Here is a 14,808-nt window from a genome sequence, read left to right on the forward strand (position 1 = left end):
AACAGAGACATGACTTTGGGCGTCATTTCCATGTACATGATAACGGAATCCCACAAGAGCCTCCCAGGGTCTTCTGAAAAAGAGACAAGAAGCTCAGACATCATTAGAGGATATAGGAAGATAAGCTTAAGGTGGCAATGAGGATGTTGTTATGAATATGAGTGACGAAGAGGTTTGAATTTGGAGGCTTTATTACGGAAAGCTTTCAAAACAGCTGCTCAGAAATTTGGAGGCAAATTTATACCTTTGAAAAAATTGTGGAAGAACAGCAGCACACGTGATATAGGAAAACCTTCTGTGTTTATGTAATTTTTTTGTCGTTATTGTGTGTAGTAATATTGTTACTTCAGTAAGAGATTGAGCAATTTGCTTAACACAATAGGTTAAAAAAATCTCTAATTACTATGCATTTTATAAGATTCTTTGGGGGATACTTCCAGGTATATTTCCAAAGGTTTTTGTAGAACTTCACTAAGCCAATAGTAAAAATGCTATGTGTACACTGCCTTTCTGGCCCATTATTATCCCAAATATTTCACAACCGTTTTCATCACTTTAATCCTTACCAAATATTAGTTAAGAAATGTATTATGATTCTCATTTTCAAGATGAGGAAATTGATGCAGAGAAGAAAAGTGACTCACTTAGTTACTAGTTACTTCCACAGTTGATGATAACCCTGAGACAGCAACGCAGAGCACTTCACTTCTAACATAGCTCTGGTTTGAATTTAATTAGAAATGAGTATAATTTAATAGGTTTGTTCTGTCTTTTGATATGTCATGGTTTATGAAGGAAATGCTCCAGGAACGATCATTTTGAAATGAAAGGCATGTTTTCTAAGAAGTGTTTTGTTTTTTTTTTCCTGGAAGCTCTTTAGATCATGTAGTTCAATGGGTTTATAACAAAGATTTGTCTTTCCTCATGGTTCACGGGGCTCAGAGTAGAGAAATATCCCTTAAGATAAAGGACTTGCCCTCCCCCCCTAAAAAAATCCCACAAGGATCAGGGGATATAGTTAGAGACTCAGTTTTAAGCAATCTAGTCTAATGGAGTTCACTCTTCATGTTTTTAAAGGTCTCTATTAGACCTAAATTATTATATCTAAAAATAGAATATTTTCTAATTTCTTATTCTTTCATCTTAAGCAGTTACTTTTCTACTTAAAGATGCTCATTAAGATCCATCTTCAGAGAATGTATTAGTTTACTAGGGCTGCTATAACAAAAGACACAGACTGGGTGCTTAAACAATAGAAATTTATTTCTCATAGTTCTGGAGGCTGGAAGTCCACTATCAAGGGGATGGTAGGGCTGGTTTCCTCTGAGGCCTCTCTCCTCTCTCAAATGGCCACCCTCTCGCTGTATCCCACATGGTCTCTCCTTTGTGCCCATGCATCCCTGGTATCCTTTGGTATGTCCAAATTTCCTCTTCTTATAAGGACACCAGTCATATGGGGTTATGGTCTGCCATGCTTTGAAGACCCTATCTCCAAATATGTATAGTCCCATGGATTGGGAGCCCACCTGCATGACCTTGTGTAACCTTAATTACCTTTTTAAAGACCCTATTTCCAAATATAGGAACATTCTGAGCTACTGGAGTTAGAGCTTCAATATATGGACTTTTGGGGATGACAAAGGCTCTCTCTAAACAAACTTTGGTTAGGCTCCTCTGAACACACTCTCTCTGTCTCTCTTTCTTTTTTTAAACTAGACCTAAACTTTCAGTTTTGTGTTCTTACAGAATCCAGTTTTAGCAGGAATCCTGCTAAGTCAGTTCGGCAAGAATCCCCACCCTTACAGTTGATCAAATTCCTCATCCCCCACTCTTGATATCTGATCACCTTGGCCTGCCTTCAGCCAGAATCCCTCCTAACCCTGATGTTCCCCCCACTTTCCCCCATCCTGTTCTTCGGCTACAGATCCCCACTTGTCCGTGCTGTATTCAAAATTGAGCCAAGTTCTATACTGAAGTCTCTTCTCCCTTTTCATATAGGTCATTTTTAATAAAATTTATTTTCACCACTTTAATGCCTGTCCAGCTCCAGTTTTCTTTAGCAGGGGATACAATTCAACCCCTAACAAACAGGATATAAGAATGCACATTTGTGAATCTTTCAGAATGCAGGACAGAATGTCCCCCTTTCTGAAAAGGTATTATCGACTTCTTTGATCCTTGAATATTCTCTAGTCAGAATTTGCCTGCTCCGAATCCAGGAGAGTGGAAAATCAGCTCTTCACTCTGTTGTGCAATACTCAAGACAACGTCCTTTACCCCAGTTAAGTCTGTCAGATCCCTCTAACCCCAGCTTGGCACACACAGTTGGGCTGGAGCAGAGTTTAAACTGGGGCTCTTGAATCATCAGACATGTCTTCAAATTCTGACCATACCAATTGTAAGATCTTCCACAAGAAACTTTTACTTTCTTAGCTTTGGTTTCCCCATCTTTTAAATGGGGAGAATAATAGTCCCCAAAAGTTTGTCCCACAAGTAGTCCCACAAAGTTTGTGACAAGAATTAGAGAAGACAATGCAAGTACAGTACTTGGCATGTAACGGGCACTCAGTAAATATTAACTATTATCGTCGTTTAAGATCATCCAAGCCAGTGCCCAAAATTGACAGGGAAGGAATCCAAAGCTTGACATCCCACTCTGTTCTACCGACATTCCTTTTAAATCCCTTCCTTCTTTCAGGCCTCTCTCTGTTTGTTTGAAATCTAAGGGAGAACAATGGCCAAATGATTCTCCTTGAAGTTATGGCATGTATTTGAGGGGCTTCTTCACTTACAATCCATCTGACTTTGTCTAAAAGAAAGCTTATAGGAAAGGAACAAAAAGGAGAAGTCTTCCTGTTTCCCTTACCTTACCAAAGATGGTAATTGCAGTTGATGTGTAGCACCCGCAGAGACACTCAGCATGGGTTACAGCTCATTTAAAACCAAATAAGAACTCAAATTCAAACATTAATGGTATGATTTTGACTTAGTATTCTTTACAACATGTAACCACTTTTCTCTTTTTAAATTCGAGACTGGTTGCTTTATTCCTTTAGGCCTTCATTTAGAAATGAGTGGCTCATTAATTATCTTCCTGACTGCAGAATAGATGGTGTTTCATTTCATTTTCACATCAGATGAGTCAACTAAAAGGGGTCTCGTTGCTAAAATCCATGGATCACAATTTCTTCTTTGTTTCTCCTCTGTTAGGAACAGCTCACTCCCCCGAAGAAGCATGCTAATTCTCCCAATTGTATTTGTCTTGTTTATTGGTTCTCATAAATTTGGTGCTGTGAGATGTTCATCCGATATCATCTATAACCTTGGCCATAACAGCACACCTGCGTGGTTATGCGTGGACATCCCATCAGATAACACGGTCTGGGAAAAGCATTGGTTTTATTTCTTTTTCCACACAGATATTTACAATTGGAAACAACTTTCTAAGTAAAAGGGATATGTAATCTGCCCTTATTTTTAGGTAGCAGAAGTTTGTAAATATTCCGGCTGAACAACATTTCAGGGGCAGTTACTTTAAGTGCAAATTACACAGACCTGAGTCTTTTCTCTTTTTACTTACTTTTCAGACTTTGAAAAGCTGATTCATAGGGTTATTTATAAGAGTCTCGCTAATTAACAGGATGGTCTCTATGAATACTGCAAAATACAGGGGGAAAAAGCCCTCTCTTTCTTACAGTGATCATCAGCTTTTCTGACTTCCGGCACCCTTAAAGACATGACGCATTTTCTATGCTGGAGGTATGATTGTTTACCACTTATTTCATTTTTCCCTAAAATGCTTTTGCTCCCTTTTGTATAATCACTGTGGGTTTTTAAAGGTCTTTTCTAAACGCAATTGGCATATTTTTCTCCTCACTTTAACAAAAGCTGTATCTTCGGCTTTCTTTTGCTGTTTTTTTTTTTTCCTTTCAATAGAACCCGTTAAACATCAGCAGCAAAGGAAGAGTAATTTATTTATAGGGTATACATCTTTGAATGAATTACCCCCAAATCCCACACAATTATGAAACAGAAGCACTTAAATGAATTCAATACAATAAAACAGTTTAAAAGGATTTTCAAACAATGAGACTAGATTAACTGTTTAAAGTAAGGAGGAGTAAACCCATTTCTAAATGGCTTTTGAATAGAGGATCAGACAGGATCAAATGCTGGGTCCAGGGAAGCGTTCTATGACAGTAGTGGGCAATTTTTCAATGGGCGACATATTTGAGAATATTTTCGCATTTGTAGGGAAGCACTTCTTAAATAAACAGACACAAAATCTTCCAAAGGATGAACAAATAACTCCGGAGAAAGCAAAATCTGATTGGATGTGGCATTAGAGCACTCAGTAAATGATGACTGATGGAATGAATGAACTAAGAATGCAAGCGGAGGTAGTGGGATACACGTAAATCCCAACTGTTCTTTCCCTGAATTTTCACTTTCCCCTTTGAAGTCTCACTTTCAGTTCACTGCCATCTGAAAATGTTCAGAATTTGTGCACTCTGCAGGACTTCAGAGAAGCAAGCAAGAGGTAGCATAGAGGACCAGCAGCCTAACTTTGGGGGATTTAAAGACTAGCTCTACCCTACGTAGCCACGTCACTCACCAAAGCTAAGCCACTTTTGTGTCTGGGTTTAAGTTTCTCACTTGTGAGCTGAAAATATTAATACTAACCTCATAGTATATGTAAAGCACTTTACAAACCCAGCACTCAAAATATGACCTCTGCTCAAGTCATCTTAGCCATTCAACCAGCAGAAAGCCCATGGGCAACTCATTCCACAGGATTAGTCAAAAGGAAGTTTGCTAATACACAAATACAACAAATCCCCCTTGACAATCATCTGAAGATGGGAGGAATGTGACAAACAGTGGGACAGAATAAATGAGATAAATTAAAGTTAATTAGCTTTGCCATATTATAATAATCACATGAGGGTTTTACATTTTCAAAAACTGAATAAATAGATCAGTATGAATTTTTCTTAAACCCTTCCCTCCCCCAAACAACCATTAGGCCAAATTTTTGTCATTTTTATTATAAAGAACCTCAGCCCAACCGTCACTGAATGTTTGCTTTGGTAGTAGAGGAAATTCCTTACTACTCGGGAAGTTCTATTTCATGTTGTTTTCAGTCACTGGGTTTTGCTTTAGGCCAATTTTTGGTTCCCCAACAACTGCCAGAATAATAATGTCATCATCTAAAATGTCCCCTCCAGCAAGGGTGTCCAGGTTTAGCAAATAAAAATACAAGAGGCCCAGTTACATATAAATTTCAGATCAACAATGAATGATTTTTTTTATTTTTAGCATAAGTATTTCCCAAATACTTTCATGGAACATACTTATACTAAAAATTATTCCTTGTTGATCTAAAATTCCAATGGGGCTGGGTGACCTGGATTTCGTCTGGCAACCCTGCCTCAGGCTCTGGGCCTGGCCTAGGGAAAGTTTCTGCATCTGCAGGAAGAACTTCTGGGTTTTATTCCCTCTGGAGGCCCAAGCTGAGCGATGGAAGAGAAAGGGAGAGAGCCCGGATATTCTTGGAATGAGGACAGAACTTGGCTGTCTCAAGACAAGGAGCAGGATCTGGTCAGGTGGGACCTGAATCCTGCACTTGTCTGCAAGGTACCATTGCAACAGGACTGTTTCCTCAGCTGAGCACCTACCCTGATTTAGTGCAAATCGCAGATCTGACTAGACGAACCCAACTGTCTGTGTGTTAATGTTTCATACACTTGCAAATTTAATAATGATGAACAACAAATATTAATCTAACACAACCTCTTTTTCGGTAAGGTCAATGTATGACTAGCTGAAAATAAAATGTTCTTTTTAGGTATGTATAATAACTTGAGATGGGCTTAATTTATTCCAAAGCTCTTTACAATCAAATAAAGCTGATGTTTGAGTTGGGTAAGTGTGCTGTGTTTTTCTTTTATATTTTTCCTGATTTTTCTGTCTTTGAGGTTAATTCTCTATTATTTTTAGGATAAGAAGTAATAAGCACCATGCAGCTCATGAATGTGTTGTTCTGCTCATTTTTTGGATAAGTCCTATCTAAATCTTGCTGTCAAAATACTAGTTGTTACTTTTGTCACGGTTTGTATCTGATACATTTTGATTTGGCTTCCACATAATTTGAACATTTGGTTGTAAATTGAGGCTGTAATATTATAAAAATGCCATTTCAAAGATGAATTATTAAATGTTATATAGGAAAATGTTTTGAGTAAATTATCAGTTTATTCCACTTGCCAAGTATCAATTTAGAGTCATAAACATGATTATGCAGAGGAAAGAATTTCAAGAACTCCTCTCTGTGATGCTGATTATCTGACAGAGCAAAGTCACCACGAGAACCTAGTGCATATAAGAAAAGTACAGATTTATTGGTTATTAAACAGGGATGATTTTATTTCCTATAAAATTTGAGGAGGGCAAAATTACGTCACTTTATTGCCAGAGATGCTATGTAAAAGTTCTCATAAACATTATGCTAATCAAATGACTATATAATTCCATTTCAAAGCTACCTTAAGCTCTATTTATTTATTTTTTATTTATTTATTTTTTTTTGAGACAGAGTCTCGCTTTGTTGCCCGGGCTAGAGCGAGTGCCTTGGCATCAGCCTAGTTCACAGCAACCTCAAACTTCTGGGCTTAAGCGATCCTACTGCCTCAGCCTCCCGAGTAGTTGGGACTACAGGCATGCGCCACCATACCTGGCTAATTTTTTCTATACAGATTTTTAGCTGTCCAAATCATTTCTTTCTATTTTTGGTAGGGACGGGGGTCTCACTCTTGCTCAGGCTGGTCTCGAACTCCTGACCTCGAGTGATCCACCCGCCTCGGCCTCCCAGAGTGCTAGGATTACAGGCGTGAGCCACCGCGCCCAGCAAGCTCTATTTAAATGTTCTAAATAAAAATTAATAAATTTTTAATACTATAAATACATCAAATAATCTCAAATAGTATCTGAAGGGCATTTTACATATATTCATTCTAATTCTCCCAGCAACCTTGCAAGGTATTATTGTTTCATTTTACAGATGAGAAAACTGAGGCTCAGAGATACGGAATAAATTGTTCAAGGACATGGGCTAGTAAGGAGCACTGCTCAGATTTGAACCCTGGTCTGGCTGGCCCCAAACCCATATGCTTTCCCTACACCATTCTGTTGTTAGTGGAAAGAGCATTGGACCGAAATTTGATAATACAAGATTTATAAAGTTCTGCCTTTCGAAAAAGGATTAGAGGCAATATAACATAATATAAAAACATGACATTAAAAATAAAGGCAAAACAGAAGATAATTTAGGAGAGTTGATGTTACATTGGAGTAAGAAATTACTTTAGGCAAGGCTTAAATTTAGCTCTGAGTGTCCTAGTAGCCAAGTGGAAAAAAAAAAAACCCAGCTAATTGAACTATATATTTCTTTTTGTCTTAAAAAGATAATAAATAGGCTCATTTGCATAAACAACCTTTTTGCTTCCATAATTTGATTGAGGAATTTGTGACCTAGGTTCTTTATTAAGAGGTGCTAGGCAATCTAATGGGTACTGTCTTACTTAATCTTTGGTTTTATAGAAATAAAATGAGTTTCACAAAACTAATTCTAGTTGAGGCTAAACTGCATTTGAGATGGCAAACTGTCATCATTTTAAAAGATAGATATTTTGCACATGTAGAAATTTGATACACATGGATATTTGTTATATAAACCATCTTAATTTGCTGAGAGATTAACATTAAATTGTAATTAAGGATATTTAAGCAAAATATAACAATATGATTGAGATAGTGCCATATAGGGACTGGCAAACTTCTCCTCTAAACAGCCAAGTAGTAAATATTTTAAGCTTTGTGAGCTCTGTGGTCTCTGTTGCAACTGCTCAACTCTGGTGCTGTAGCATGAAAGCAGCCATAGACATTCATTCATACATACGTCAATGAATATGGCTGTGTTCCAATATGGCTGTGTTCCAATAAAACTTTATTTACAAAAGCTGACAGTGGGCCAAATCTGGCTTACAGGCCCTTGCTGCTGACTCCCATTCTAATAGAGTAAAAGGCAGAGCTGTAAGATTATACCCCTTCAACCTTCTGTCTCAAATGCTAGCTGTTCAATGAGCTTTGTATCAGAAGTCATCCAAGGAGGAATTACACAACCTGTATGCATATTCTATATTATTGCTTCATTAAAGTTTCATCCTGTGACCAGACAGCAAGAAGCAGAGTTCATGTAGTACAGATGTGGGGCTATTGCATGCAGATGTCCAGGCTGTGCTGTCCCAGAAGGCTTCCGGCCATGGGAGCTAAGGGAAGTGGAAATCCAGCTGATGCTCTGATGCATCCACACAGAGGAAGGGGCACCTTTTCCTAATTCTTCCACCAAAAGGAGGAGCCTTTTTCTAATTAGTCCACTGGGAGGGGTGTCTTTTTCCAATTCCTGTAAGGGCGTGGTATGTACTAAGAGAGGCTCTATGGAAACCTAAGAACCTCACTCATATTCTTCCCATTTCTGTGTACTGTAGCTCAGAAAGCAATCTTTCCATGGTTCTTCAATAAGAATTAATTTAAAGGCATAGGGTGTGGTACCATCTTTCAGGAAGACAACACTTTAGGCCTGAAAAGTGTTAAGGGTTGCTGTTATCAATTGACTGTTGCAACTAGAACATTGTAAGATTATGCTTACCCCCTTCGATTGTGGTTTTAATAAGCTGTCATAGGCATTTAAAATCTTAGCCCTCTGAATATCTCTGGAAATTATTTAATTTTGATAATGAGCCATTACTTTCAAGAGATCAAATGCTGCTTTTGGATGACAAATGATATGAAGAGCCTTAGATTATCCATACTTGCTTTCTGACAAGATTTAACATTGAATTGTGATCAGTTGTGCTTAAAATGTGCTCATTCTTCATCAATGAAGCGTGTGTTGCAATTTGTTCAGAAGAATGCTGGCATAGACTTGCTTTGTTTACTTTATGGGGTTAGTTTTCTTATTTTTATTATAAAAAATTCTCGTAGAAATTAAAGCCATACTGAACTGCGTAAAGGAAAAACTGAAGTCCCCTATGTTTTCTAGCCTTTGTGCAATGCTTAGAAAGAAGAATCCAAGTCAGAGTTACAAAAACATAAATATATCCTTCTATATTTTCTTCTAGTAGTTTTTTGTTTTGATTTGATTTAAGTCTTTAATCTTTTTGGAATATGTTTTGAAGATGCTGTGAGGTAGGGATTTGACTTTTCCATGTAAACGGTCAACAGGTTTTCAATCATTTGTTGGCTATTGCATCATATTTTGGTATGCAGCAGATGAGCTTACAGATACCTCACACTGTGGCACACAGATATTAAAAATATGTTAATCTCAGGGTAGAGATTTAGTTAAATCAACACTTTCTACTGCTTTATCAAGGACATTCATAAATGAAACTTGCATTTTTTAAACTGTAAGTGCATGATGATAGTAAATGCAATGACTACTATAGTTTGGTAACTCCTCCTTGATTTGTGTCAAAACCGAAGTAGTGATACCCGCCATTGCCTTTGTATCATTAGTGAAAATGTCAACACAGTGAAAAAAAGAAAAAGGCAAATAATGTTTTAGTATTATTTTGAAAATGATTTCTACCTTACAGAGCTTCTCCGAAGGGTCTCAGGGACTACTGCAAGAAACTGTAAGTTCCCTGAGAATAATAATTCTGTGCATCTTGCTTGCCACTGTATCCCCAGTGCCCAGCACACAGTAGGACCTCAATAAATATTTATTGAATGAGTATTTTTTACCACCTATTTCAATCAGCTTTTGTTGTAGATCTCAGTGGCTTTACAGCAGTTAGCATTTTCTGCACACATCTGCAGGTTGCGTGGGCTGGGCTCATCTGGGCATCTCTGCTCCTCTCTGCAGGCCCATGTGTCAGCTAGGGTGGCTCTATCCATGTGTCTCTCGTCCTCCCTGGGTCAGTGAGCTAGCCAGGGCCTAGTGCAGAGCATTTCTGTGGCGGAGACATGAAAGAGAAACCAGAAACATATGAGACCTCTTAAACCTTGGAAGAGGCACACTATCACTTCTACCCACGTATTTTTGCCAAGACAAGTAACACAGCCAAGCCCAAAGTCAAGGGGCATGGAGAAAGGTATACCTGTCCCCAGTGAGGCCACCATCACAGAGGTGTGGATGCAGGGGGTGGGGATGAGGAATTGAGGACAAATTAATCTAGGGGGGAACAAACTCTTCCCAGTTTTCCTGGAGTTTTCCCTGTTTTAGAACTGAAAGTCCCATATCCAAGGAACCCCTTCTGTCCCCAGCAAACTGAAACAGTTGGTCACCCTAACTACACTCCAGTACACTTTAAGCTGTAAGCAGGCTGAGAATTGTGTGGTGTGGGAGCTAGTCCCATTTCTAAAATGTTCTCCCTTCTCAGGCACTCTAAATTCAGATGCAAATATTCAGCAGAAAACCAAAATCTTTCATGATTATTTTAACCTCCCACTCTGTGAGTACAGAATCATCACATCACACATTAATATAATGCATTTTACTTAACAGATTTTTAAACCATATACTAAGAAAATTCAATTTTAAGTATATACATACTATATCATTCACATGTGATAAATGATGGTAACAATCTCTTACATTTTGCAAATATCTTTTAACATTTTCTTCAACTCAGTTCATTTTTATACCCTTAATCATAAAAGTATAAAAACAAGATGATATTGTTACTGATACCATGTAATTATGTAACAACTCATTGGGCAAGAAAGAGCACATTTAAAGGAGTGATGTAAGCAAAGGATATTTTGGGGGTATTAACGACCTTGGGTATCGAAGCTGAGAGACTGAAACAAATTTATGGGGTTACATTGCATCTTTAGCAGTTAAAACGCAAGAGGAAATATAATAATAAATCAGCCGAATCGCTGTAAGAAAATTGAATATTGTGTAGAGAGATTAACAGAACTACACAGGAATTGAAAGACGTGTATGCCTGTTGCTAGAAATGGTAATGAGAATATCGGAAATGAATAGTTCTGTTGTCGTCCTTCAAATATCATTACATGTTGTTGAAAAAAGCACTTTCCCATTTGTATTTTTCCTTAATGTAATACATTTGTTTGAATCCTTGTTCAACGAAATTGTTTGAAATATGTTAGAAATGTTCTTTAACTCCAGTTGAAAATCAGAGTTCAAAAGAGATTTTTAAAAAATCACTGGTGCTTAAAAATATGCCCTTTAAAAAAATGCAGTATTGAAAACCAATGAATCCATTCTTGCTCTCCAATGAAGATGAATATTTATTAAAAAGTTTGACTACCACTCCAAAAAAGGCATTGATAGAAATGTATCAAAAATGAAATAACAATTAAGTATATATTATATTTAGAGAGTATTTTCTTTCAATATCATTCTTAGCACAAGTGATTAAATATTTATTGCAGAAGAATAAAGCCTTATAACTCCAGTGCAACGAAGATCTCTGTATTAATATAAGCAAGTGAAGTTGGCCGATAATGTCCCATTTATTTTGAACAACTAAATAGCAAAATCTGAAGTCAGCAAAAGTTTTTGGATGGTTATACCCTTTAATCATCACCACAGCCCTAGAAAGTTGATATAACCATCCTCATTTTATGGATGAAAAAAGCCTGCTCAGAGTGGTTAGTTAAGTTGTCCAAGATAACACAGCTTGTGTCAGTCAGTGTTGGTGTTGATACCATGCATGTCTGGATCCAAATCCAGTGTTCTTTGCATCTGTCTCAGTGGGCTGTAGATTGGGCCAAAAATACACTCCCTCTTGGGAGCTTGCTTTGACTTCGCCTGTTGTGTACAGCTCTCACTTTTGTCTAACATTCTTCTGATGAGAAACTGTCCTGTTCCGTGTAGTTCTAGTGGGGCTGTCTACCACGGGGCCCACCTCCCACCCCCACACTCCTGTTCTCCCTTGTGCAGGCTGGTACCATCACTAGGTTGGACCACTCACAATACCTGTGATGGTATCTTTTCTAAGAATTTTCCAAACTGAGATAAAAAGAGCAGCTTATGAGTCTCTCTCTTTTTTCTCTCTCTCTCAATAAACTGTAAGCAATTAGTCCTTACCATGTCAGCTGTCATTTTCTCACCCCCATGCCCCAATGCCCCAATACTGCCACTTAGAGAGAGTCTTTTTACGTGAAGGAATCTGTCAAACACCCAAAGAGAAGCAGAGATGAGAGATGATTGGAGAGAGAGAACCCAGAAGGTTGTGTGTAAGCCCTCGATCCAGCCACGGCTGTACTTCTAGTTGTCAGGAGCTGATGCATTTTCCTTTTGATTAAGCTGAGTTGAGTTGAGTTTCTATCATTTTCCATCAAAAGGGTCTGGACTACTGCACTTCTCTGTTCTGGAGTCCTACAGCCCCCAGAGCTTGTCTTTATTGTATAACATATGTGGTCATATGTGTATCCTTCAGAAATAGCACTTCACAGACCTCAAGATGGGTAAAAAGTTTCATTCTGACAGTAACAAGTGTTGGTGAAAGCACAGAGAAACACTCTCAAAAGCTCTTGGAGTTGATGGTAACTTGGAGCCACAATCAACAATCTGGTGAGCAATTGGGTAAAAGCAAATTCAATTCAATTCAATTCAAAGAGCATACATCACTTGATTCTGTAATCCACTTCAAGAGAAACACTCATGTGTCTGCACAAGGAGATGTGTACAAGATCTCTCACTGCAGCCTTGTTGGGAAAGTGGGAATCCAGCTAAAATTCCACCATCAAAAAAATAATAAGGTGTAGCCGTTCCTATGATGGAATACTCCAGAGCAGTTAAAATGAATGAAATGAATCTAATGCACCAACGTGGATGCACCTCAGAAACACATGAGGCATATAGAACCAATTGCAGGAAGACCTGTGGGGCACAATAGCATTTACCCACATGTTAAAAATCTCCAAACAAGGTTCTTATATTATTCCCTCTAATTTCGTGTTTAAAATTTTCCATAATAAAGTTCAAAACATACTTCATATTGCTTAGTCTCCCGTGGATAGGTAGTAAAAGATAAAAACATAGATGAGAAGAATATCTGCTTCAATGCACCCCTGAAGAAGGAGGAGGGTTACAAAAGAAGCCACTGAATCAGTGCTTTATCTCTTTGGGAAAAAATTTTATCTGAAGCAAATATAGCAAAATATTAATTTTTGGTTATGAGGTAGATACTTTCCTGTATATTCAAAACATTTTTTAAAAAAAGAATGAAGATTAGGGCAAAAAAAATCAAACACTAAACACATTAAAAATTTTTGAAATCAACAATTAATTGCTCAATTAATTAGTTAATTAGGGACTGCTCTCACCAACACCCTTTTGCTGCCACCAGAGAAAACGGCTTTCTGTACAAGCACAGAGACTTTGGGAAAGAGAGGCAAAGATTATATAGTCCTCCAATCATTTTTGGTACACAGCAACCTAAAGTTGTGTTGCAGCAATTCAATGTAACAGAAAAGGGCATGTGAATTTCTGCACTGCCTATTTTTATAAAGCCAAGAGAATTTCTTTTATTTTTATTGTTTTGCCTTCACCATTATACCTACAAAATCCCACTCAGTGGAACCAGGATTCCATACTAGCCACCTCCTGGGAAACTCTGATAATCTGCCGGCTTCAGTGGTCCAAGTATCTGAATGCAGCAGGTTAGGGGGGTTTTACAAAGGCTTTTTGAGAACAGGATATGACTGAGCCTTTTCCATGTTAGGGAAGGTAATTCCGGATTTATAGATACTGATCTTTATGGTCAAAATACAGCCCTTTTCACAAGCAACTGATTTCATTTATTTTATGAGAATTTCTTATATAACCTGGTGGTCTGGACCCAGGCCAGCCACAACCTACACTGTGTTCTCTGACAATATGCATATGTTGTGGGAGGTTGAGACCAAGTCCTGGACAGTCGGCTTGGCACAGAGGACAGTCCACCTGCTGCTGACAGGTCAGAGTAGCAGCAGGGCAAGAAGAACAGGCCTCCACAGGCCAGCAGAGTGGTTGCCCTTGGAGGAAGGTGGGGTCAATTGTACCCTCCCCCATAAAGCAGGCAGAGAAAGGGGAGCTACACTTGGGGTGCTCGTCACTGCCATCACCCACCCACCCATATAACAGGGCAACGTGTGGAGAGGCCTAATATAGAGAAATAGACTGTGGCCCCTTCGCAGCCTGCATTGCCCAGGGGAGTAGAGCAGAGGGCTTTGGGGCAGTTTCTCTTTCCCTTTCTGCCTTGGGGAGAGACAGAGAAGGGACTCTTACCACCCCCAGAAGGAAGGAGCAGCAGGAATAGCATGGCCCACTGGAGCAGAGGAGTTGGCAGCAGAAAAGCACAGTGTAGATCATGACAATGGTCCAACAACTGGGGCCTTGTATTCCTTAGAGTGACAGGACCTGAGGCCCAGCTTCAGAAACAGGCCAAAGCAGAGAGCACGAGCAGGAGGGAGGCGGGGCTGTCAGTGCCAGCCGGAGTTCATAGCAGGGGAAGCTTGAATCCGGCTTCCCCACAGCAGAGTGTAAAGGAAGAGGCGACTGGATCCTTGAGATTAGGCTGCTGCAGCTGGTCACCAAGAAGCCCCAACTTCCTGTTCATTGTTAAGTTAATGATGATGGGACCAGAACAGCAGACTGATTTGTAACCTATCTTGACATTTCCCTCGCTGCTTTAATCCCCGTTTCACATACACTTGTGTTGCTCTCTATTGTCACACCTGTAATGTCTGGGAGAACATGCAGGTACTGTCCCCTGCACAGTACCCAAGGTG

Source organism: Lemur catta, chromosome 18 (assembly GCF_020740605.2).
Source record: "Lemur catta isolate mLemCat1 chromosome 18, mLemCat1.pri, whole genome shotgun sequence".
In the NCBI taxonomy this organism is placed as follows: Eukaryota; Metazoa; Chordata; class Mammalia; order Primates; family Lemuridae; genus Lemur; species Lemur catta.